The sequence below is a fragment of the Aptenodytes patagonicus genome, chromosome 6 (genome assembly GCF_965638725.1).
Source record: "Aptenodytes patagonicus chromosome 6, bAptPat1.pri.cur, whole genome shotgun sequence".
NCBI classification, from domain to species: domain Eukaryota; kingdom Metazoa; phylum Chordata; class Aves; order Sphenisciformes; family Spheniscidae; genus Aptenodytes; species Aptenodytes patagonicus.
The window spans coordinates 32,337,586-32,360,360 of NC_134954.1; the positions used below are offsets into that span (position 1 = coordinate 32,337,586).

The 22,775-nt window shown below is 48.8% G+C and overlaps 1 long non-coding RNA gene across 3 annotated transcripts in view; it reads right to left on the bottom strand.

Annotated features, from left to right (window-relative positions):
• The window catches only part of LOC143162138 (uncharacterized), a 45,900-nt gene that overhangs the window by 17,880 nt on the left and 5,245 nt on the right, over positions 1 to 22,775 (bottom strand). For 2 of the 3 annotated variants that reach the window (XR_012995647.1, XR_012995646.1), the window contains exon 2: positions 18,050 to 18,184. This is a non-coding gene — a long non-coding RNA (uncharacterized LOC143162138). Of the gene's footprint in view, positions 1 to 6,818; positions 6,903 to 18,049; positions 18,185 to 22,775 lie in introns of those variants that run through there. The other variant, XR_012995648.1, reaches the window with a different exon arrangement.

Consider the following 22,775-nt stretch of genomic DNA (forward strand, 5'->3'; position numbering starts at 1 on the left):
ATTTGCTGTAGGATGTCGTGGGTGCCAAACAGCTACACGGCTTCAAAAAATGAGTTGACTCGTGCATGGTAGGAAAATCCTGCAGGGGCTGTAAGAAACCAGAGCATGGGCTCTGGTCTGGGAAGTCCCTGGGCTCCTGAATCCCCGCTGCTGGGAGCACAGGCTGGGCTCAGCTGCAAAGTGGGTTGCATGAAGAACGCGTTACCATTTTGGAGATTTTCCAGCTCATGCTGCCAGTTTGAGTAGGTTTGGGCTTTCTGAAAGAGGGTTTGCCGCAGTTGAAGCATCACTGCGGTGCCCAGGTGCCCACCGAGCCTGTTTGCGTATGTGGTGCCTTCAGCCTCCCCTCACGGGACTCTGCAGTCCAGCAGCCGCTCCATGCCCACGTTTGCACAGACTGTGCAGTGATGGCAACTATCCCCAGTGCACTTTCCGCACCAGCTCCTGCCCACGCTCACTGCAGAAAGGTTGCTCACTGCAGAAAGGTCCCTCACCCTTGTCCTATCATACCCCAGGCTTAAAGGACTGAGGTGCACAAGGATTGGGTAGCACTGACTTTGTAGGAGAGAGCCTGGAAACACCAGCGAAAGGTGACCCTGCTGTCATTGCATGAACAGCCTCCCCAGGATGGGGTCAAGGAGGCTTGGGACATTTCGCCAGGTGCCTCATGGGTGTAATCGCAGCTTTTTCTGTAATGTCTCACATCTGCCAGCAGTGTTCAATAAAGATTCGGCTCTTTCCTCAGCTGGGGAGTCAATCATGTCTCTCCTCTCACCCCCACTGTCTGCTTTTCACAAAACTGGCAGGAATCAGGAGCTGTACCCTGCTGCTGAACTTGCTGGAGATGCATCGCTGGGGATAGCGTGGGGAGTCACAAAGCAGGTGAGCAGAGCATGGCTGCGTATCGTGTTTTCTCAGAAATGCCCAGGCTTGAGCAGAAAAGGTGAGTGAAGAGTCCCAGTATTTTTCTGTGAAAGTCTCGGGACACGGTGGGGGCTGTGGCTATGGGAGGCTAATGCTGCACCATCTCTTTTGTACAGTGCTAAGCCATGCTCTGTTAGCATCCTACCCAGCACAGCAGCTGCAACCTATCTCTATGGCTCTTAATTTTCTGGCCTCACATTTTCTCTGCTGCCTGGCAATGAGAGCTGGGTGCCAGGCTCTCCTTGGCCCTTCTCGACAGTCCCAGCTGTCTCTTGCTTGCAGGGCGTCTTTCCTCTTCCCCTCTCTACAAGCATTAACTGATTAATGATCCCCAGGAAGGTATTTGAGCAGCATCCTCCGTGCTGAGGTTTGCTGCAGCAGCCATTCCCTGTGCACCTTGTCCATCCTCCAAGGACGGTGAGGTGGGTACTGCTGCCTACCTGCACCCAGTGCCGGCAGCCCCTTGGCTCCGGGGGTCCTGACTGCCCCCAGCCCTGCCTCCCTCCCTGGGTGTGAGCAACCTCTGGTAGTGGGGTCTCTGGCACTGCCCAGCTGTCCTGGGGAGCAGGCACTGTCCCTCTGCATCTGAAGCCATACGTTAATCTCTTTCAGCAAGGAGAAAAAATAATTTAGCAGCTCATCAGCTAGCTAACAGCTTGGGATGCAGACGATGCGAGACCACTCCTAATTAGCTGCTTTCCCATCTTCTTCATTTGGAGATGGGTAAGGGGGAAATGTGACATTCCCTGAAAATGCCTGCCCGTGGTAGGGAGAGGTGGCGTTTTTGCAAAGGCGATTTGGGGATGCATCTATATTTAATGTCTAGATGTTGCTATGGAGAAGCTGGATGGTGGCAATCAGGAAATAGCACTTGGGTGAAAAGGGACCGTGGCCCCCAGGTGATGTTCCTGTGGGGCTTCCTGCTTGCCCAGGTGGCTTGTGCTGGACACTGGGGTGGGCTGGACCCCCAGGGCAGGGCTGTCCATGCAAGCATGATGCAGGCTGGTGTCACCTGCCCTGCTGCCCCTCTGAGAGGAGGGTTGCGGATGGGGGGACTGAGCAGAGAGGATGGGCAGGCAGAGGAGCTTCCAGCAGGCCTGAGCATGGCAGCAGTGCCCATAGTGAGACCAGCACTGACAAGGAGCTGTACGCATGACTGTCCCCTCTGCACGGTGAGATTTTCTTTAAAAAAAAAAAAAAAAAAAGTCACTTAACAAATATGTTTCAGGCCTTTTGGGTTTTTCCCTGTGATTAAGTCTAATAAGAAGAGACAGCGGAGGATTTATTAGTATCTGCTTGCTGATTTTCAGCTTTACCTCTGTTGTGACAGAAGATCTAATGCTGTTATTCCTGAGCAAGGACTTCATGACCTGACTGCAGAGCAGTGTCCTAACCCTTTCCCAGCTGCCTTGCGAGGCAGGTTGCGCCAGTGTGGCTACAAAGTACTGGGGGGGGGGGGGAAATAAAGCAGCAGCAGAAATTGGGATGGAGGAAAATGTTATCTGAACATTGACAGCATTGCCATGGTAACGGGGCACCTGCCAGCAAATGCGGCAGCGTGGCACTGCGGGCAGCGTGGCACTGCGGGCAGCGTGGCATGCTGTTATCCAGGCTGCAGAGGGCTGGTGAGATGGAGAGTCTGTGCTTTCCCCTGGGGAAGCTGGCAGGAGCCTTGGGAAGATGCTCTGGGGAGGTGATGGCAGGGTAAGAGGCAGCTCTGGGAAATGACAGTCCCTTGGGCAGAGTCTGGCCTCCTCTGCCTCCCCCCCATCTTGTTTCACATCCACGCCGCCGTGCTCGCAAGGAGCCAAAGCCTCGGCCGCAGCCCCAGTGCTGCTTCCAGACCAGCCTTGCAGCGTGGCTGCCTTTCTACCCAGCTGCTGCTTGACTGCAAAGGCCGCAATTAGCAAGGTTAGTCATGATGGTGGAAAGCAGTGATTCCCCTTTGTGAAAAAACACCAAGGCTTGGGCTATGTTTTAATTCCCCAAGGAGTGAAACCCAGACCTTCACACATTGCTCATCCAAACCAAAAAAATCCACTGGCCCACAACATCTGCTGGGCAAACACCCACAGCATTTGCCCTGGCCAAAGGCGTTTGCATCCCTGGCCGAAGCAGCTCCTGATCATTCCAGTTCCCCTTCCCCAGCCATCTGTCTGCCAGGCTTTACTTGAAGGCAGAGATCAGCAGAGGAGACCCTGTCCCAGAGAGGCTCCGCAGCACCCCGGTTCTTGGCCTGTTGATGGCTGTGGCTGGGCTTCAGCTCTGAACACAGCTCCGGGGGCCTTCAGCTTGCTCCAGCACCCTATTGCCTTCCTGGGGCCAAACTGTTCTCTGGTGTAAGAGAGGGACAGCATGAATCGGGCCCCTTGGGACAGCACTGTCAGGATGGGAGCATGTTTGGCTGGAGGTATCTCTAGCAATGGGGCTGGTATGGGCAGTGGTGTTGGCTAGGAACAACCTCACTGCCCTGGAGCTGCACCCCGTGGGGTGGGGAGCAAGGCTGCAAGCAGCAATTGATTTAATGATGCTGTGCTGTAATTACTGGCAGTGCATTTGCCCCCAGCCCTGCCATGCTGTAGAGGGAGAAAGCGCCCTTCCAGCCACTGCCGTAGGTCTCTTGCATGCCATGTGAGAGGCAACGTAGGAAAGACTAAGTAAAAATAAACCAGGGTAAAAATAGTCCCACGTGTACCTGCTTTCTATGGGAAATGAGGAAAATTTTGACATTAAGCAAAAAGTGAGATTGAAATTTACCCTCCTAGCTCACCCTCTGGAAACCGGGGCCTGTCTCTGGGTGGGAGAGAAGTGCTTTGGTCCAGTACAGCCCCTGGAAGATGGACAGAAGTGGGCAACATCAGCTGAAGTGAGTGACACTTGCTGCATGTGGGGAGCTGCCCCACCTGCACCCACGTGACCTGGGCAGCTCATCTGGGCTGATGTTCGCAGCACAGAGCTGGACTGCACAGGTGGCTCCACCGCTGTGGAGAGCCTGTCTGCCTGGTGGAGGGAGCAGCCCCCCAGCTGGAGCTGGGACTGGCTGGTCCCAGCATTGTCTGCACCACCAGGTAACCACTTCTGTTTAAGGGGCAAAGAGAGAAGCTCCAGTGAGAGCTGTGTCAGGCACCCCCTGTGAAGTGCTCCTGGTCCCCGTTGCATCTGAGGGCATCTCCACCGCTGCAGCCATGGTGAAAGGCAGCTTATGGGCCCAACCTTGGGTGCTGTTTGCTCAAGTCCTGCTGTAGCTCCAGACAGCTGCAGGCTGAACTTTGAAATCTAGCAAATGCTGCTCTGTCCTGAATACAGATGGAGTTATTGCTTGCCCAAATAGGGTAAGGTTTTAAGCTAAAAATCTGGGGTGTTTTCTTGGGCTTTTCACATAGGAAGATGCCTAGGAAGATGCCTAGTTTGGATTAAAGATGTCACAGGGTAGGGACTCCATCTTAGCCCTTGCTAATTCACAAAATATGTAAATGCACCTCTGCGTTGCTTCTTCCCTCTTTTCCAATTTCTCTTAGCTGCTGTAACCTTCCTTTCTGCCCAGCTAAGCTGTCTTGTGCTTGAGCAATGCCTCTGGGCTGACCTAACTTTTTTGTATGCAAAAAGGAAACATACTTAATTACACCAATGGGAAAAGAAAATGTTAATGGCGTTATAATGGAAACACAACCCCACCTAGATTTGTACATGGCCCTGGTGCATCGGGAGGCCTGGGCGTCAGAGGCTGGGCTGCGTGAGCCTTCGCCTTGGCTATAGGAGCTGACAGCTGGGGCTGTGACCACTGCGCAAGGCTCATCTCTGCATACAGACACTAGTAAGGCATTAAAAAAACCCAGGTAGAGTTCCCATCCAAGATCTACACAGGCTAGTTGTGCCAGGACTGCCGGTTTGCATTTTACTTTTACATGTGTTGTTTCCTAGGTATTTTTATTACGCAGCAATCCTCATAGGCCCAGATGGGCTGGGCAGTGACTTGTGGGGATACCCTGAGCGTCCTAAATCACAGGATTTCCCAAAACAAGCTGTGGAGGAGCTCCTCTTGCCCTGGGTATGATGCAGATGCCTCCAACTTCTTCACAGGTACAAGCCTGTTCGGTGGAAATTAATCAGTTGCATTGAAGCTGGGGGAGCAGCATTAGCCTCAATATGCCATGCAGTGTAAGATAACAATGCGTTAAAAGTATAGAAAGCAAAGACTTACTGGGGAAGCAGTGCTTCAACCTGGGGACTGCAACCTTAGGAACAGCCCCCTGGCACTGGGTGGGGAAATGCCATGGAAAAAGGGGTTCCCTGGGAGCAGGGGTGGATTTGGCTGATTAAACACAGTGGGAACAGACCCAAAACCAGAAGTGTAGCAGCTGTGCCTTGTCCCACACTGTATGACTGTGGAAGGAGCCTCATGTATGGCATTGGCTTTGGCCGACTCTGTAGAAGAATCATTCTCCTGTTTACCCAGTAGCTCTTGAGCGGACCTCTGCTACATGCCGAGAGCGGCAGCAGCCCCTTGGGGCCAGCACCCCCAAAAGAAAACATAAAAAATGAGTGAGACCCTGCAAGAATCCAAGTCCCCCAAGTGCCCAGGAACCCCTTCTTCCTGCAAAACCCTGGAATATTGAGCAAGGACCAGGTGTCACAGTGCTCAAGTTTAACAGGAGCAACTCCAGCTGTGGTTTTTAAGAGCCTTTTGATATGCTGATTCCCACAGGACCAGATGCCACAGTGCCAGCTGGCTCTAGGGCAGAATAACCCTTGGGCAGCATTTTGGTGTGCTGCTACAGGGACTCAGGAAATCAATTCCAGCCAGCAATGGAGAGTGCTAAACACCCGTGGTGAGCCCTTCAAGGGCAAATGTATGAAAGGGCAGTGCTTCTGTTAATCAGAGGTGGGAAGGAGGAGTAGCTGAGAGCAGGTGAGTGCAGAAGATCCTCCTGGCTTTGTGCATGGGCAAAGCTGACTCCTCAGAAGAGCGACAGTCTCTCTTTATTGTCTGTGTATCGAATGAAATGGGCTTTTCTCTGCCACCTCCTTGCTCTGTGGAGGACAGGGGTTGAGACTTAAATCTGCACCTTTGCAGCCCCCCTGGAAAATTCTCCAGAGTCTGTTGCACAAAACAGGGCTAAAAGATTGGCTGAGACTCATCCATCCATTTGACTCTTGCTCTTTCAGAGGCCTGACTTAACATCCAGTTGTGTTTGGTATTTAACTCTGCAGTCTGGCGGGGCAAGATGGGGCATTGGTCCTGGGAAAGCAGATTTTGGCTTGTTGCTGCAGCTCCTGTGACAGCAGGAGGCTGAAGGCTGTGTCTCGGTGGTGCGGCTGGCCATGTCAAGCTGTATTGCAGCAGGCAGATCAGATCCAATGGGAGGCACTGGGTCTCTCAGTACACAGTTATCCACCGTCGTACCATTCAAAAGACAAGCCTCCCCAGGTAAGCATAAGGAACAAGGAACCTGCCTGGGATTTGCCACAGATGTTGGAGCTGATGAACAGCAGAAACTAAGTTATTGAAGCTCATCTGCACCCTGTTACAGCAGAAATGGAGGCAGCAGTGGCAAGACCTAGAGACTTAAGAAGTCAATTTATTACATGCCTTATCTTATCCTCCCAGATCCTCTTCATTTCCTGTGTCCAGAGAGAACAAGGGCGACACATTAACAGTGCACAATAGCAGAGCAACCCTTTCTGATGGCTTCCATGGGCTAAGTCTGAGCAAACTACTTTTCTAATTATGGCCTCTGTCCAGATGGATCCCAGACAAATTAGTAAGTGTGAAAGCCAAAAGGGACCATGATTAGATCTGGTCCTTTTGGGTGCCGCTGCCTGCAGTATCTCATCTTGTTACGGGTCATCTTGAGCTGGCCTGCGCTGACACATCCTATAGGAGTGTTTGACTATGGGGACATCGTAATGGGACCAGACATGCCCTGGGCTTCCCTCCTCATTTCTTGCTTTTTCTTCTAACTGGCAACCAGCATGGCCTGTAGAAAGCAGGGAAGAAACATTACCCAGTTACACTAGCTAGGCTTCTCATGCATGACACACAGAAGCGAAGAGATGCTGAAGTCATTGTTGCCGTTCATGTGGTCCACCTGTCTGAGACCTAATGGAAGTTTATTGAACCTTACTGGAGTCTGAATTCAAGTTTTTCTCTTCAAATCTGTTCTTTATGGGCTTGGTTGCATTATAGGAGCTCAATAAAAACAATCCTTTAAACTGAAACAGAAGAAAAATGGTCATTACAACACATTCCTTTCCAGGCTGGCACATGTTAGAAATGTTCTTAATTAATAGCACATTGGGAAGAAAAATGAAAGGGAAATGTTAAAGCAAGATCATGGACAGATGTAGAGGAGGAGCCCCATGAAGGAAGATGTCCACAAAGTCTCTCCTACCACACAGCCTCCAAATTGTTCCCAGGAGAGGACTGTGGAGCCAAGGCCTGGCTAGCTCAACCCCCCCTGCTGATCCAGGCTGTGGCAGGACGGTATACTTTGGTGGTACCAACACAGGAATGTAGGATGAGGAAAGGACAAGAGCAGACAGTCTTGATTTAAATGGAGAAGCTGTGCGGTTCTCCTAGTGAATCTGCCAGGCTCATCTGCCTAATGAAAGGCATGTTTTAGTTTCTGACTAAAACTTTAGTTCCCTTTGACTGGGTGAAATGGCATTTTGCAAAAGGAGGAAAGACAAATCACAGCATCTGAGAAGGCTTGGTACCTGTATTAGGCAACACGTAGCCAGCTGTTGTGAGGTTGTGCTTGCTAAAAGGGACTTTCTGGGTTACGCTGGATGGAAACAAGGTCTGATGAAGTCTAGATGAGTTCATCTAGAGCCAGTTAACAAAACATCCCTCAGCACACTGACCTCTCCATGCTGTTATACAAGGCTTTTCGAGGTCTACTAGGGCAACCTGTGTTTTTAGGCTGGAAAGGTGCTCCCCATCTCTGCTTTACCTTATATGTGCAAATGAAGGAGGAGAAATGGGGAAAAGACCCTTTGACACCTTGTCATTCCTGGACTTTTATTAGCACAAGCTTCCTTCTCAATGCAAAACACAGGTTTTTTTTACGTGTCGTCTTTGTTTTGTTTGCTTGGAGAGAGCACTGGCACGTACTCCAGGAAATTAGCTCTTAACTACATTTATGTAATTGGGGAGGGAGGGGGAGGTGTGTGTACACTGACTTTGGGGAAGTTCAGTCCACAAAAACAAACCTCGCTAACTACACTTGGTTCTGATTAAGGAAGATAAATCTGTCAATGAGAGGCTAAATTTACCGAGAGTGTAACCTCCCGTCCCTCGCCCCACCAGCGATGGTCAGGCTGCATTTATTTCTGTTGGGCAAGCTCCAGAAAGCATTGGGAGGTGAAAAACAATCCCCAGAAATGTGAAAAATGTGGAACGAAGTGGGGGCGGCAGGAGGAAGAGTGGGGGAAGAGAAGCTCGAGCGACTAATAGCAACATGATGGGTACAATTTAAGCTCTTTTGCTGCTTCCACGGCTGAAATAAGAAAGCCCAAGATGCATCCTGAAGCCCAAGATGTGCGTGCTGAAAATGCAGTGAAGGGAATCCCTGCTTCCCTGCTATAGGTGGGATCCTTGCAATTGCAGAGCTGAAAGAGCGATGCTAAACCTAAAATGCAAAGGGGTACATGTCACCAAAGCCATCTTTGTGCTGGTCTGTACAGTCAAGGTGTAGCAAGCTCTCTGCAGTCACCTGCCATGAGGCCAAAGCTGGCCTTGGACACACAAGGCAGTGGCTGTGTTAGGCTCATCAGAGGATGTGAAGAGAGTTGAAAGGACTAGGCAGCAGCAAATCTGAAGACACAAGGCAGGTCTTGCAGTTGGCTGAGTGGTGGTCTGGGTCCCTCGTTACCTTAAGGTGGGAGAGAGATGATTTTGCAGAGAGCGCTATGACAGCTGCTTGTGAAGGATATCTTCAGTACTGCTTGGTCGCATCAGTGTCACCTGCAGGGCCCTTTCTTACAGGGACACAAGAGCTTTTGTCACGTGCTGCTGGCCAGAGCAAGCTGCTTTTGGATGTATTAGCCTGCCCGCTGCCACCAGATGGTCCTAGCTGCGTGTGGCTTGAGACACATGCCAAGGATGTCCAATTTACTGCTGACCTAGCTGTTTCTTTTTGTTTTGTCAACATTTTGCTCTTTTTAAAGCTTTATTTGCATCCTGTAAGGAGCTGCTTTTGGTCACACTTGGTGTTTCCTTTCACAGCCAAAGAGAGGGATGTGTTTGGCCCTGCCAGGGAAGAGTTTTGTGAGCAGAGATTCCCACCTGCCATAGGACTGATGAACCACAGCATGGCAATAGCACCTCGCCCCCCAAAATCATGTACACCATGATATCCCCAGCTCACATGGAGTGAAGGCTTCTGTAACCACCTTCTCATGGGCTCATAAAGGTACTCATCTATCTGTGTTACCATGACAGTTGTCCCTTTGGTTAGCTTGTCAGGAAATAAGCTGGTTACCTCCTGGATCAAAGTAGCTAGGAACCAAGCTTTCTAACAGACTGATGAGGGACAGGATGGCATCCATAGCACATGCTTCTCATCCATACGATAGCCACCACCTTGACCTTTCCAGCAAGTACAGACCTGCTGAGGATAATATGTCTAGGACACCATCACTGATGGCTCATGGACTCCAGTCTGCTGTGTGTGGGCACTGGGAAGGACACCACACATCCAGAGCAATCTTTCTCTAGCATGCAAGAGATATATGCATATTTGAGATTTGGCTAGCTACTCAAACCTGTCATTGTTTTTGATTAATCAATAAGTCACTGACATCCACTGGCCATGAACCAGAAGACAAGCCCGCTTGGTTCAGGGTTTTAGCCCTCTATAGCAATGCTTTTTGTGGAAGAAGTGCTGGGAGAGGGGAAGAAACTTGCTCACATGGTCATTGGCAAACAAACCTCTTACTTCCAAGCTTGCTCTTGGAACTGTTTGAACTGTTTGATCCCTTCTGAATCTTGGGGATATCAGAGCTGAGAAAGCCATACTGACACTGAAAGGAAGGCTTGGCTCCTGAAGAACCCATCGTGACTTGCTGAACTGCTATGGAACGTGGCTGAGTTTGGTGATAATCACATAGCACTGCAGCATCATTTTGTAGCTCAAGTATGAGAAGCCCAAAGGAGATGTCAGAAAAACAAACAACAAACAGACCAAACAACAAATTGGGGCCAGATGCTCAGTTGGTGTAAAGAAGTGCAGTGCTATTGGATTCGCTGAGCTCTGTGGACTTCTGCCAGGTGAGGATTCAGCTCTGCTGTCAGAGCATCCCTGTGCTGCCTTGTTCTAGTAGCTTTGGCTCTCTCCAATGGTCTATGCAATCTATACAACAAGGACATGTTTTTTTAACACACTTTCCAGCTGCCAAAATAAACCCTCTCTAAGATACAGACAAAAAAGGCATTAACAATATTGGCATGTGCTCTGGCTGCTGCATTTCCTCTGACTATCCCTAGCTGGACCTTGATAAGCTTGATTTCTTTGTCACTTAACTCTACCTCCTTAATGAGATTTCCACTGAAATGAGCCATGCTGGGTTCCCATCTGTGGGAGAGCAGGGCAGCTGCACTAGTTGATGTCCTTTAAGAAGTTAGTCCAGGGAGAGCTGCTCCCATCCTTAGCAAGTTCAGACCCCGCCTGAAAATGAAGGCCTCCTGGAGCTCAGAAGCTTGCAGGAACACAGGTAGCTCTGACTCACTTGGTGCACACTGTGCCTGTCCCTTTGAAGCACTTCAGGTGCAAGGAAGAGGCAATATTCATCCCCAGCAGCAAACCCAAGGGGTGAGGCTTATGATGACCACCTTACACACCACCACCCCCCAAGGACTGAACGCCCCCCCCTTGGTCTTGAGCCAGAGACAGGGTTGGTTGGTGCATATCTAACAGTCACCCATGGCCTTTGCCTAACCCAAGTCAGAAGAGGAAGGGTGGTGTGTTTCTGTCTCCAACAATTATAATTTATCAATACTCAGTGTGCAATAATACACCTGCCACCAGTTTCCCTCTTAAATATTTCCTTTCAAAATTTCATCTCCTCTCTTCATGTCCCCTGTCAAACTCTCAAAACATATAAGCTTTTACTATCAGTCTTCAAATAAGCTGATTTGGGTTCTTGTTTTTGTTTCTTACACCAAAAAACTTCTGTTCAGTTGCTCTGATTTTGCCATTAGAGTTTTTAAAATGGGTTTGGGATAGATGAATTAAATTCAGCCAATGCTCCAGAAAACGTCTTGCATGCAGTGACATAGCCAGTTTTCTCTTTCCAGATGTGGCATCAGTAACAGATAGACCAGTAGGGGCGTTCACTGGCTCCATTCTTGAGGAATCTCATGTTTGTTTTCTCTTTGGTGGGTCAGCCTTTGCTGATACACAAGAAATGTTTTACATCTGGGCTGCTGTGAGGAGAGGAGCAATGGATTGTACATCTTTTCTGCAGTTGTGTTTGTATGGTTCAGTAGTGGATGGACCCGGAGCTCAGAGATGTTCCTCCCCTTGGGACATAGTTTCTGCAGCGTGATGAAGCTCGGAGGTGGTTTTGAAGTGGGTCAGAGACCAGATTAGGATTAGAGTTTGGAGAAGGAGTTTGTCATGTTTTTTTGGGAGGAAGGCCTCATTTAAAATGTAACAAGGAGGATATCCTGTCCCAGCCATGGGGTATTTTTGCAGAGAGGATCTAATCTGGGGTTTAGGTCTTTTAGGTCAGGCTGGCTGAGACATGGGGGTGAACCTGCGCCCTTCTGCTTCTGTATGTTTTGGGGAGAGAGAGGGAGGGTTTTTCTTTAAGTTAAAAAAAGGTGGGGACAATATACATGTATTTCCTTATTTCCCCAGCCTCTCTGGTAAAAACAATCGCATTAACGTGTGAAAATGATTTACAACCTGGTCTTTATGCTCGCGTCTCCTCCAGGCAAGGTGAGGTGGCGTGAGGGGGGATGCAATTATCCCCTCCACTCCGCAGAATCATAGAATCATTAAGGTTGGAAAAGACCTCTAAGATCATCGAGTCCAACCGTCGACCCAACACCACCATGCCCACTAAACCATGTCCCTAAGTGCCGCATCTACACAACTTTTAAACACTTCCAGGGATGGTGACTCAACCACTTCCCTGGGCAGCCTGTTCCAATGTATGGGGAAGGCCCCCTGATTCATTGCAGGGAAAAATACAGAGAGTTTTTAAAGGATGATTTAGCAAAAAGGCAGGAAGAAGGTGCTATGTGGGCTGATGCCGTGGGCTCAGCGTGTCGGCCTGTCCAAGGGTACAAGACAGGTGCAGGGCTGCAGCGGGGTTGCCTCACCCACACACGGCCATGTGAGGTAACCTCAGCCCTGCTGCCTCTCCCCAAGGATACCGGCCTGAGAACTGCCGGGGGAAAATCAATATGAGGGCTTGGGCTCTGCCCTCTGCTCCCGCAGGCTGAGGCCTGCTGCCTTCAGGGAGGGAGGGAGAAGGTGGCAGTGGGGTGTCCCTCTCTGGTGATCTTGCTTCCTGGTTGTCCTCAGAGGATGCAGGGAGATGGTTGTCTGTCTGTGTCCTCGTGGTCACCACCATGGAGGGGTGCTGGGCCTGATGATGGAGGTCCATGTAGGGGCATTGGGTCAGGACTATGCCTGTAGCCACCTTAGGGCCAGCAGCCTTCCCTTGCCCAAAATGGCCGCCGCCTCCAGCAGGGCAAAGGTACTGCTGCTGTCGCCGTCCCCGCAGTGGCAAGCAACCACAGCCCTGCAACCCCTTGCTGTGGCTGCCACTGCTGCGATTAAAAAAAATTAATTGTGAGACTAAAAAAACCCAAACCAAAACAACCCCTGCATGCACATTTATTGCAATTATCCAACAATTTTGTAGCTGATGAAAATAATATAAGGGCTTGGGAAGAACTGTAAGTTATATTCAAGACTTCTGAATGTGTGTGAATGGATTTTATTAGAACTGGAGGTTTTAAAATATAATTACCCCTTTCTGCTATAAGGGCTCTGCCCATGGAGGGGCTTCCCAGAGCGTGGTGATGGCGGTGCTGCTGAGATGTGCTCTCACGTCTGCTCCCTGCGGCTTGCACGGGCCTGAGTGTGGGCTCTTCAGCTTGACGCTTTGGCCATGCCAAAGCCTTGGGTTAGATAGTTCAACCTCCCATTGAAATATTTTGGTTTTCCTTTCTTGGGATTGGTGGGACTGGATGTGTGGTAAAACCGGTCGTCCCCATTAATTAAAATGGTGGCTGGACTCTTGGTGGGGTGCAAGGGCTCCCTGGGGTCAGTCCATGGAGTCCAAGCCTCAAGGAGCAGCCCAGACCTCCACACCTCTGAAGCCTGGACAAAGACATTGTGGTCCAAGCTGACTGTGAGGGAGTCCAACAGGGAACAGCAACTCTTCTGGGGCAGCCAATGCCCTGAAACGCTTCCCATGGGCAGGCCCTGGAGAGGAGGTTTTTCTCCCATCTCTTGTGCCAGCGTAGGAAGGAAGCTACATTGCTTGACCTGTCACCTTCTGCAGCTTGTGGGGTGGCTTGTGTGGTCATCTCCCTCCCACTGTGCTTGAGCTGGCACTGTTCTCCACCCAGGGCATCCCTTTTATCTTTTCCAGGATGGAAACGTTGACCTGAGTGAAAAATCTCTGGGCTTGTCTGCGTGGCGTGCACTAGATGCAAGAGTGGATGGTCCCATCTAGCCTCGATCCTGCCAAGCTGGTGTTGGGATGGTGCACGGTAAGTCCCGTCTGAGCGGAAGGCTGCTGGGAGCACAGCTGCGCTCCAACTCTCCCACCATCTTGGCTTGCTGGCGTGTTTCCCTGATAAATGAGCTGCTACATTGGGGAGCAGAGTGGGGAAGAGAAACCATTGCCCAGACCGCACACAACAGCTGTGATCTTGACATGGGCCCCCTTAAGGCTGAGGCACTCTCTCTCTGTGAGGGAGAAGGTCTTGCTTGGTGGGGGATCTGCAGTCTCCTCCCCTAGACCTCAAAGCCCCCAGTGTGCTGGAAGAGAGGGTGCTCTCCTGCAGAGTTTGGCTCCATGATCAGCTGTGGTTCTCTACCCTGTGTTGGCTCTGAGACTTGGCCCTGGGCTGCTCTGGTTTCGCTGCCATCTGAGTAGCTTTGCCCCTGGAAAAAGGGTGCAAGGGACAGCTTGCGTCCCCAAGGCTAACTTATTGACCTAACCGATGGCAGGCATCTGCTGAGAGTAATGGACAGGTAATTTTCCATGTCCATCTTGGACTGCATATGGATAAAATTAGGGAAAAGGGAAGACTGGAAAAGAAACAGACTGCTTTTTCAGGAACAAATGAGTGTATTGAAAGGGAAGGGGAGGGAGGAGAAACTCAACCCTTTTCCCAGCTCCCTTGCAGATTGAATAAGATGTCCAGTGCCCCAAGTACCAAATGGTCTCAATTTGCTCCTGCATCAAATAGAGCTGGTTCTCAGCTGGCTGGGGCCTTGGCAGGGCCATGAGGATGCATTTCATAACAGCAGCTCTTGTCAAGAACAACAACAACAACAGCATCAAAAACCTGTTGAAACTGTGCTATGCTCAGAACAGAAAACACATGCAAAGAGGAAAAACTCCCTCAATGAAAAAGCCAATGTAATTAGCCCTGACAAGCTCTGCAAACCAGAGGCAGCCAAATGGTGGAAGAGGAGGGGAGAAATAACCCAATATCATTTTATAGGCGAATGTAAATGGGTCATTAGCTGTCTTCGAACAAAATGTTCCTTGGTGGGGAAAGCAAGGGGACAGGCCTTGCTGTAGGAAATATTGCAGAAAGCCTGGCAGAGTTTCCTGCGGAACAAGCTTTCGTGAGATGCTGGATGAAAAGATTGCTCTGCTTTCTCTTGTTGCAAGGAGAGCTCCCGGGATTTTCACCTTCAAGCTAGGGTTAGGGTGGCAGGGCACAGGCACTTGGAGCTCCTGCCTGATTGTTGAGGTGGAGGGGGACTGCTCTCAAAGTCAACTCTGAGCCTCTCCACATCATCTTCTCCATCAGCAGAAGTATTGACCTGCTCTAGGGTCTCCTGAATAGATATGACTAACAGCAAGCTGAAGGTCCTCCTGCTTAGGATTTTGCTGTGCTAGGTGCTGCAAAGTCATCAGGGAAGACATACAGAGTCCTCTCCTGATGTCAGAGCTCAGCTGGAGCAATGGAGTAGTGAGAGCAGTTGGTGTAAAGCTAGAGCAGTAGTAACAAGAGGAGGGATGCATGCAAACCCAATGCATGCTTGCCTGGACTCTGAATCAAAAAACACCTTAGTCAATAGTACCTGATCCTGTCCTGCTGCCCCTGCCACCCACAGCTCTTCCCCTCTCCAATGGAGGCTGGACAGGAGTGCTATGGCATCCAGCTACTGTTTCCACAATCTAGCAAGGAAGAATCTTTGGGCCTTTTAGCTAAGACTAAACTCGATCCCTGCTGCTTATGGTCTTGATAGGGAGACTGACATTACCTTTCCATATTGTTAATAAATATACCCTAGGAAGGGTGGCCTTGGTCAATTTTGCTTTTGCTTGTCTTGAGCCTCTCCCAGTCTCCCTCAATAATAAGGGCACATTCAGAAATGGTTTCAAAAGGGGGAACAAACTGAAAAGATGGACTTGGTTGCTGCAGAGATAATCAGCCTGTTTGATACATAACTGTCCTGTGTGGCCATATCAAGGCCACTCAAGCCAGCATCTGAAGCCCTATATACTAGGAGCAGAGACATACCTAAGACTGCTGCATCCCTGAGCTTCCAGCTCAGCTTCCAGCTTCCAGCATCAGGATTTTGGGGGATGTCCAGGCCTGGAAGTTTCCATCAGATCCAGTGTTTAAAAGCCATTGTTAGATCTATTGTCTTCAAGTGAGTCTAATTCTTTTTGAGCCCTCTTATATTCTTGACTCCCACAAAGTCCTGTGGCAATGAGTTCTGCTGTTTAACTGTGTGCTGAGAGGAAAAGATGTTTCCTTTTGCAGTGTTAAACCCATTGCCTGATCCTGCTGCTGCAGGTCACTTAGGCCTTGGACTGTATGGAGTAACGACTGGCTTTTGTATCCCTTCATAGGTGTTTTTGGTTGTGACTGTCCTATACGTTTTAGCTCTTTGTCCCCTTTCTGTTCATACCTTCTCCAGACTTTTCCTGTGCATGTTGAAGAACAGCATCCTAGTAGTACTTGGTTGATCACCGTTGCAAAAACCACTTATTTTTTCACACTTCGTTTTCTACCGTCTCCTCCCTTTTGTGAGAACCTTAATTTAGTTAATTTAAAAGCCTTTGAGGGATCTTGTCAAAAGTTATTTTGAAAATATAATGCAATACATTGCACTTCTCCCTGCATCTTCCACTCTGCTCTCTTGCAGTTCCTCCTGTCTAGCTTGGCATAAACTACTTGTAATGCCCAGGATTTCTCCTGAAGCTCTCTTCAGATGTTGCATTTTGCACTTTAGATTTTTTTGATCCAATCTGCGCAGCACTTATGATTTTCATGTTTGGGCTCTATCCGAGCTCTTAGGTGAATTACAGCCTGGTTCTGGCAGCTGATTTTTATTATCCATACCTTGGCTTCAGACAGTTCAGGTCTCTCGTGACCTCTTTAGAATGAACACAGACTGCAATTAGCTTTTCTGTGCTGGTCTTATTTTCCTGGGTGTGTTTAACAATGAAGTGTATCATGTGCAAGTATGTGATGTGAGTGGGGTGTTGGAGCACAGCTAGCAAAAAGAAGTGTTTTTCTTAAGCACTGAGTCCTCACGTTTGTTTGGATTGTTTGTTTCTGGTCTCCCTGTGGAAGATCTGAAAGTTTCAGTTTACTTGTCCCACAAGAAGGGTGAAACAGATGGATTCAGAAGATCAGTACCTCCTGTTCACTCTCTCTTAATAAATTTTTAATTGACTCATAATACCCTATATCTTACTCTGCAGTATTGTCAACAGCCTGTTTCCAACAGCTGGTTGCATCTCTCGCTCTGAGAGAACCCACAGAGTGAGAGGAGGGGAGACCTCCCCTTTGTCATTGTGCAGGAATGCTGATGGATAGTTTTATTCTTGTTACAAATTTAAAATACTTCTACTTGCCTATTACAAATAACAGATTCGTTACAGATACCAAGCATGCATTTCTTGGTTTGACAGTGAAGGCTGTACGAGTACAAACATCCTTCTGAGCCCAACCTTGAAAGTACCGAACAATCGAGTTGAAAGTTTCCTGTGTACCTGCATTAACATCACTTTTGCTGTGGTCAGTGATGCACCTGGATGCTTCCTCACATCTGAAACTTTCTGGGAGATCTTCTGTGCTCCCCTATAGCAGACTGCCACAGACAGACGTTTTACAAACTGATCTGGCCTAAAGTCTCTACTGGAACTTTCCAGGAACACAACCTGGATGAACAGGGTTGGCATCAGTTCACACCTGAATGTGCAGTAGCCAGACAATGAAGCCCTCTTGTCAAGAAAAAAACCCTCTGATCTTTAGTGGAGCAAGAATTTCATTCCCAAGTTTCTACATTTTTTAAAAATGACTTTGAGGAAACTGAAAAACTGGCCCTGGGAGGTCCCAAGCTGACACCATTGAGAGCAGTGGGAACTGAACGGCACTGCTGACACCACTGAGGTTGTCCAGGTCACATGCAGTCCATGTCCCACCTTGGCTGGCTGTTGGGGTTTAGCCCTTCAGAGGGCTGGGAACATCACGTTTGAGAAGAGGTGACTCAGAGCAATCTAGCTTGAGTACTGCCTCTGGTGTATGTATTCAGGGAAATCTTTGGGTGCAAGTATTGCTGTGATGGAGAGATCCTGCTGCTGAACTTACTGTCATTAATACAAGGCTGGGTGTTTGTAAAGGATCTGTGGGAATCAGGGACCTGGATCCAATGGCAATTGAGAGGTATTTGGTACATAACTCAGTTAAGGTCTCCTGGGAATGCCGGTGAAACTTCTCCTTCATGTGTCCTCAGTAGAAAAGAGACCATCTAGTATATGCACAGAGATGCAACATGCTGGAGGGGAAGTGTGTGTCTATCTACCTAGAGACACACTAAGTCTTTGAAACCTTCCTTCACCTGCTTATCTGTCTGAGTCCTTGATGCTTAGAAATCTGATTTTAAACACAGTAGTTTAGTCCTACCTCAGATCTTCCTCCATTTCTGGTTTTTGCCTGGTGGTAGGTTCTGTTGGACAGTGGACTGGGCTACTTGTTCTTCCTGGCTGTGTCTCTTGATGAAGGCTTGATTTGAAGATAGTACTTCACAAACTTCTCCACCTTAGAGAAATTAGAGAAAAATTTAATGGCCTTATTTCCCATGGGCCAGCTCAGTGCCCAGGGGACTAGAAGCAACAGCTGCACACTTGCAGTTATGGGTGTCAAGGGATATTTTCATTTTCCAAAGCCAGCCCCTAGAAAAAGGGACCCTCAGAGCCATCCCCAGTGGAGGGAATACCCTTTAATAATTCTCCCCATTTTCAGGAGGGACAAGAGCTGTAAGCTGGTTGCAAACAGCTACACTCAGTTTCCTCTACCCAGTTCGACACGTCCAGGGACTGTGCTGCTAATTCAAGAGCACTGTGGTCTGCTTTCTGCAGCATTTGTTCTCTGCTCCAGCTCTTCCTTCCCACCCCAGTTCCTCAGCCTTCTGTGTGGTTTGCTCCATGGATTATCAACTGGTTTTCCCATCCCCATCCACTGACAGACAGCACGTCCCAAGAAAAGAAAAAAGAAAAACAATGAAACATGAATGCTGCTGCAGCCAGGGCTCCTCTGTCAGGCAGGGAGTGTGTCAGAGCTCTGCGTAGCCCAGCAGCATGACTACAAGCCCTTCTGTGTCTCTGGCATGTGCTTCCCAGTTGTCCCAGAAACACAACACTTTTGTCAGAGGTTGTTTATTAGTCCCTCCATCTGGAACGGAAGCCATTTGCTCTGGAGAAGAAGCCAGCAAGCTTCACGCTCGCTGTGCACGATGAACACACACAGAAGGCCACGTCCCCTCCTGCCCTCCCAGTGATGCTCTGGTATGCTTCTGGGGACAGCAGTTCAGTGGCATGGGTTTGTGCTTCTTCAGGCAAAACTTCTTGAATAATGAATAGTCATGACAGGCCTGGCTGAAATGATAGGTGGTTTGGTTTATTGAAAATAAACAATATAAACTGCACAGATATATTTACAGTGATGAGCTGCTGCTTTTAAGTGGGCTCTGCTTCTCTTAGATTTCCTTCTTAGTCTTTCATTCCTTCTTCCCTGGAGACTTTTAATGCCTGCAAACAGGTCTCAGTTGGTTGTTTTCATGCTCTGTCTTGAACCATGGTGCGGTCACTGGTCTCTCTTTATCTTTCCCACCATGTTCTTCTCACAGCTCATTGAAGGAGTCTGTTGCTTCCTATGGTGCTGGTGAAATGCTGAACCGTCTATCTCCTTCTTCCAGCCCATTCAGAATGAGGTGTCTTCCCCTTCTCTGGGTGGTAGGTTCAGTGAAACAGCTTTGGATGGTGTGTTCGGATGGTGTGCATGCTGCTGCCACAGTGTGGAATGGGTTTGGGGGGATGATTATAGTGGGCTAAAGAGACCATTGGCCAGCTTCTGGATGCTTGCTTTTCTGACCCAACCTTTTTCCTCATCTAGAGTTGAGGGATTGGGTAGGGTTTGTATGACATACATACTCTAGCCTGCACCTCATTCTGAAGACCACTGAGAAAGGTTCAATTTAAAACACAATGGTGATGTTTGGCTCCAAGTAAGAGCCTGTCCATTCTGATCTGAGGATTAGTCCATTGATATTTTGCTCTAGCAGGGGAGGTTTCCATAATGCTATCCAGCTGAGCCTGCTCATACTGAGATATTGGCACATTGCTCTTTAGGCTATGAACTTCCAGGAATTTGTAGGTGGAAATCTGACTCGCTTGCACTGTCAAAGCCTGATGATGGTGGTGGTGAATACAGAGTATGCTGCTCAAGCTGTGCTCTGCTAGCATGAGAACCTCGTTTAATAACAGCTTTGGAGTAAAATGGAGAGCAGCTATTGTTCTTGGGACTTTTTCACGCATATATTACTTCAAGGTTTTCCTCTTCTTTCAGCTTAAGTACTTGGGGATAGAGGAATGAGGGAAGCAAGCTGCCAGTGCCTAATGCGTATTTCTTGGAGCAAATGTTTTGGTTTATTTTGTTTTAAACAGCTTATTACAAATGTGGAGCAGCTGTGGATTTTGTGATGACTTTTTTTTTTTTTTGGAAACATAGGGTCATCTTCCTATTATTCCATAGCATGCTTGCTATAGAAAAAATTCTAATATTGAAGAATTTCGAAGTAGTTAGACTCAAGCATGTTTTTCACTTCCTGATCTATTAAAGTCTATTTAGTAAGCACCCTGATGAGAAGGAATCTGGGGTTTCCTCAGGGCTCCCTCTTGTCCTTCCCTTCTGAGACTAAAATTAAGGCAGCCCACAGTTCCACGCATCAGATCCATAAAGGGATTTAGGTATCCAAGTCCCAGCTCTAAATATAGTCTCCCAGCCTATATCCAGAGACATTCAATTTTCCCAGTGTCTTGTGCACTGTACAACAAGGCCTTTAGTTACACTTGAGTGCTCCCAGGATGTCTGATCTGGGCATCCCTACGCATCTTCTCTGAGGAACCTGGCCAGAGAGGATTTGGGGAGTTATGTAGTAGTGCTGTGATTCAGGTTTATGCATTCTTACCCCTAAGAGAAGATGGCAGGATTGTTCCTTTTTGGACCGTAACACCCTGAGTGTGCTGTACAGCTTTGATATAAGGTCAAGGAGAGAGCAGAATTCAAGAGGTAACATGAAGTAGGTAGGGCTCCAGCTCTTTGGAGGGTAGCTGGCAAGGAGGTTTTTTGCTCGGTTTTACTGGAGGCATTGTCAAGTAGGAGGTATTATTGCTGCTTGGGATGGATGGCAGTGAATATTAATTTTAAAGCACATAGTTTGCAAAGTGGTTGCTAGTGCCCTGTGAGGCTGAAGATGGCCTGGCAATTAATTTATAAAGTTATCTCAACTAGTCCTGCAAAAAGAGGAGTACCGATTGCTTACCGGTGCTGGGCAAACACTGTGATGGCCTATGGTAACTCCTGGGGGTGGGTGACATGCTCACTGCCTAGTTGTATATTCTCAACTGTTGTCCCTTGTTGAGAGCTGAAACCCTCCAGCGGGGCTTTTTATTGCTGGGAGAGTTGCAGAGTTCCCTGTGCCTGTGTGTGCCAGTCTCCTCAAGGAGACCTGGTTTTTAGCACAGGTCCATTGCATGGTGGATGCGGACACCCTCTAACAAAGGAGCAGACCCTGAGGATTTTGAGGGAGGAAGCTAATAAGCCAATCTGGCACAGCACTTTCATAAGTCTGGCAAGTCAACCCTGACAACGTAAACAGCTCTTTTGGGTGAAATGTTGCTTTTCAGTTTCAGAAATCTGCTGGCCAAGCTCTCTGCCAAAGTGTGGCATGAATGAGGTGCCCTATATTTTCTTGATCTCCTGTTCCACCCCTTTTCTGCAAAAGGGAGATAACTGCTAGCTTTGCAGGGCTGGCCCATGGTCTGTGGACCTGGGAGCCTTGGTGGTCAGTATGCTCTGCAGGTAGAGCTGCCCTGAGCACAGGAGGTGTGGAAGCCTTCCCTCAGCTGCACAGCACTTCTCAAAGCTGTTTCCCTAAAGGAACTTGAATGGGAGTTGAAGCCACAGCTGCTGCAATAGCAGCGAAGCTCCGACAGAGCCCTGGACTCATCTCCAACTGCCTCCTGCAAGGATCCTCCAGGGACTTGCACAAGATCTGCTGGGGAGGAGGGGGAATGGGGCAGTTTGCTTCCCGGGGTTAATGTCAGCCTTCACAAATCCGCTGCCACCCCCAGCTCCACTGTGTGCACCCAGGCTCTCGGCTCTGAAGTTTGGGAATGCTGGCTTCTAACTTTTGACCTCCCACGCGACTCTAATTCCAAGAAACAATGCCCTAAATCTGCTTGCAATGACAGCTCGCTGATTCCTACGGCATGGCATGTTAAAAGATCTGAATCTACTAATAGGAATTGGCCTGATAAAAGTGACTTTTTTTACCTCCCCACTTAGCAGCTATATGCAGCCCGGGGAATCTAGAAATTAAATTGGCTTTTTTTCAAGCCTCTTCTATGCAACAGAAATGGGACCCCTGCAGTGCAGTGCAGTGTTTCCAATTATATTTTGGGGCATGTTGCTAATTTTTGGCAGACAGAGAGAAACAGGCCAGGCAAATGGCAGGTGGCAGGCTGTTTTCATATTTTACCAGGAGCATGGGGGAAGGGAGAGGGGAGAAGGAGCTGAGCTCTCTGCCAAGAAATGTGACCTCGTGCTAGTGTGAGCAGAACAGTTTTGGCACATGCCCGAGGATGGAGGGCTGGGCAGGGATGGCTGGACCCATTTACATCCCCTCCCGCTGGGAACACACATGCATGCAAGCAGAACTAAAATAAACATGCTTGGGCAACGGCAGCCTCCAGGTCTGGACTTGGGCACCTCTTGGTCGTGCATAGCTCCACCAAGACTAACCAGTGTCACGGGGCACACTCGGGATGCTGGTGTCATCTGCGGAGTCGTGTTCCACCTCTCTGCTGTTATATGTCTCTCTCCTCTGCCTTCACCACATAGTCAGAAAAAAAAATTGGCTTTTCTTCATTCTTTTATTCATAACACAGCTAATGGATTCAAGATGGCACTGTCTCCAGAGGGCCTGGATGATTTTTCAAAGCTATTACACAATCTGCATCTATGTGCATCCATATGCGGAGTGAGGGTATTAACCAGAAGCTAGTACCCAGGATCTGCATATATTTCAATGTGTCTTCCCCCCCCTTAGGACAGTGGCATGGTGACATGA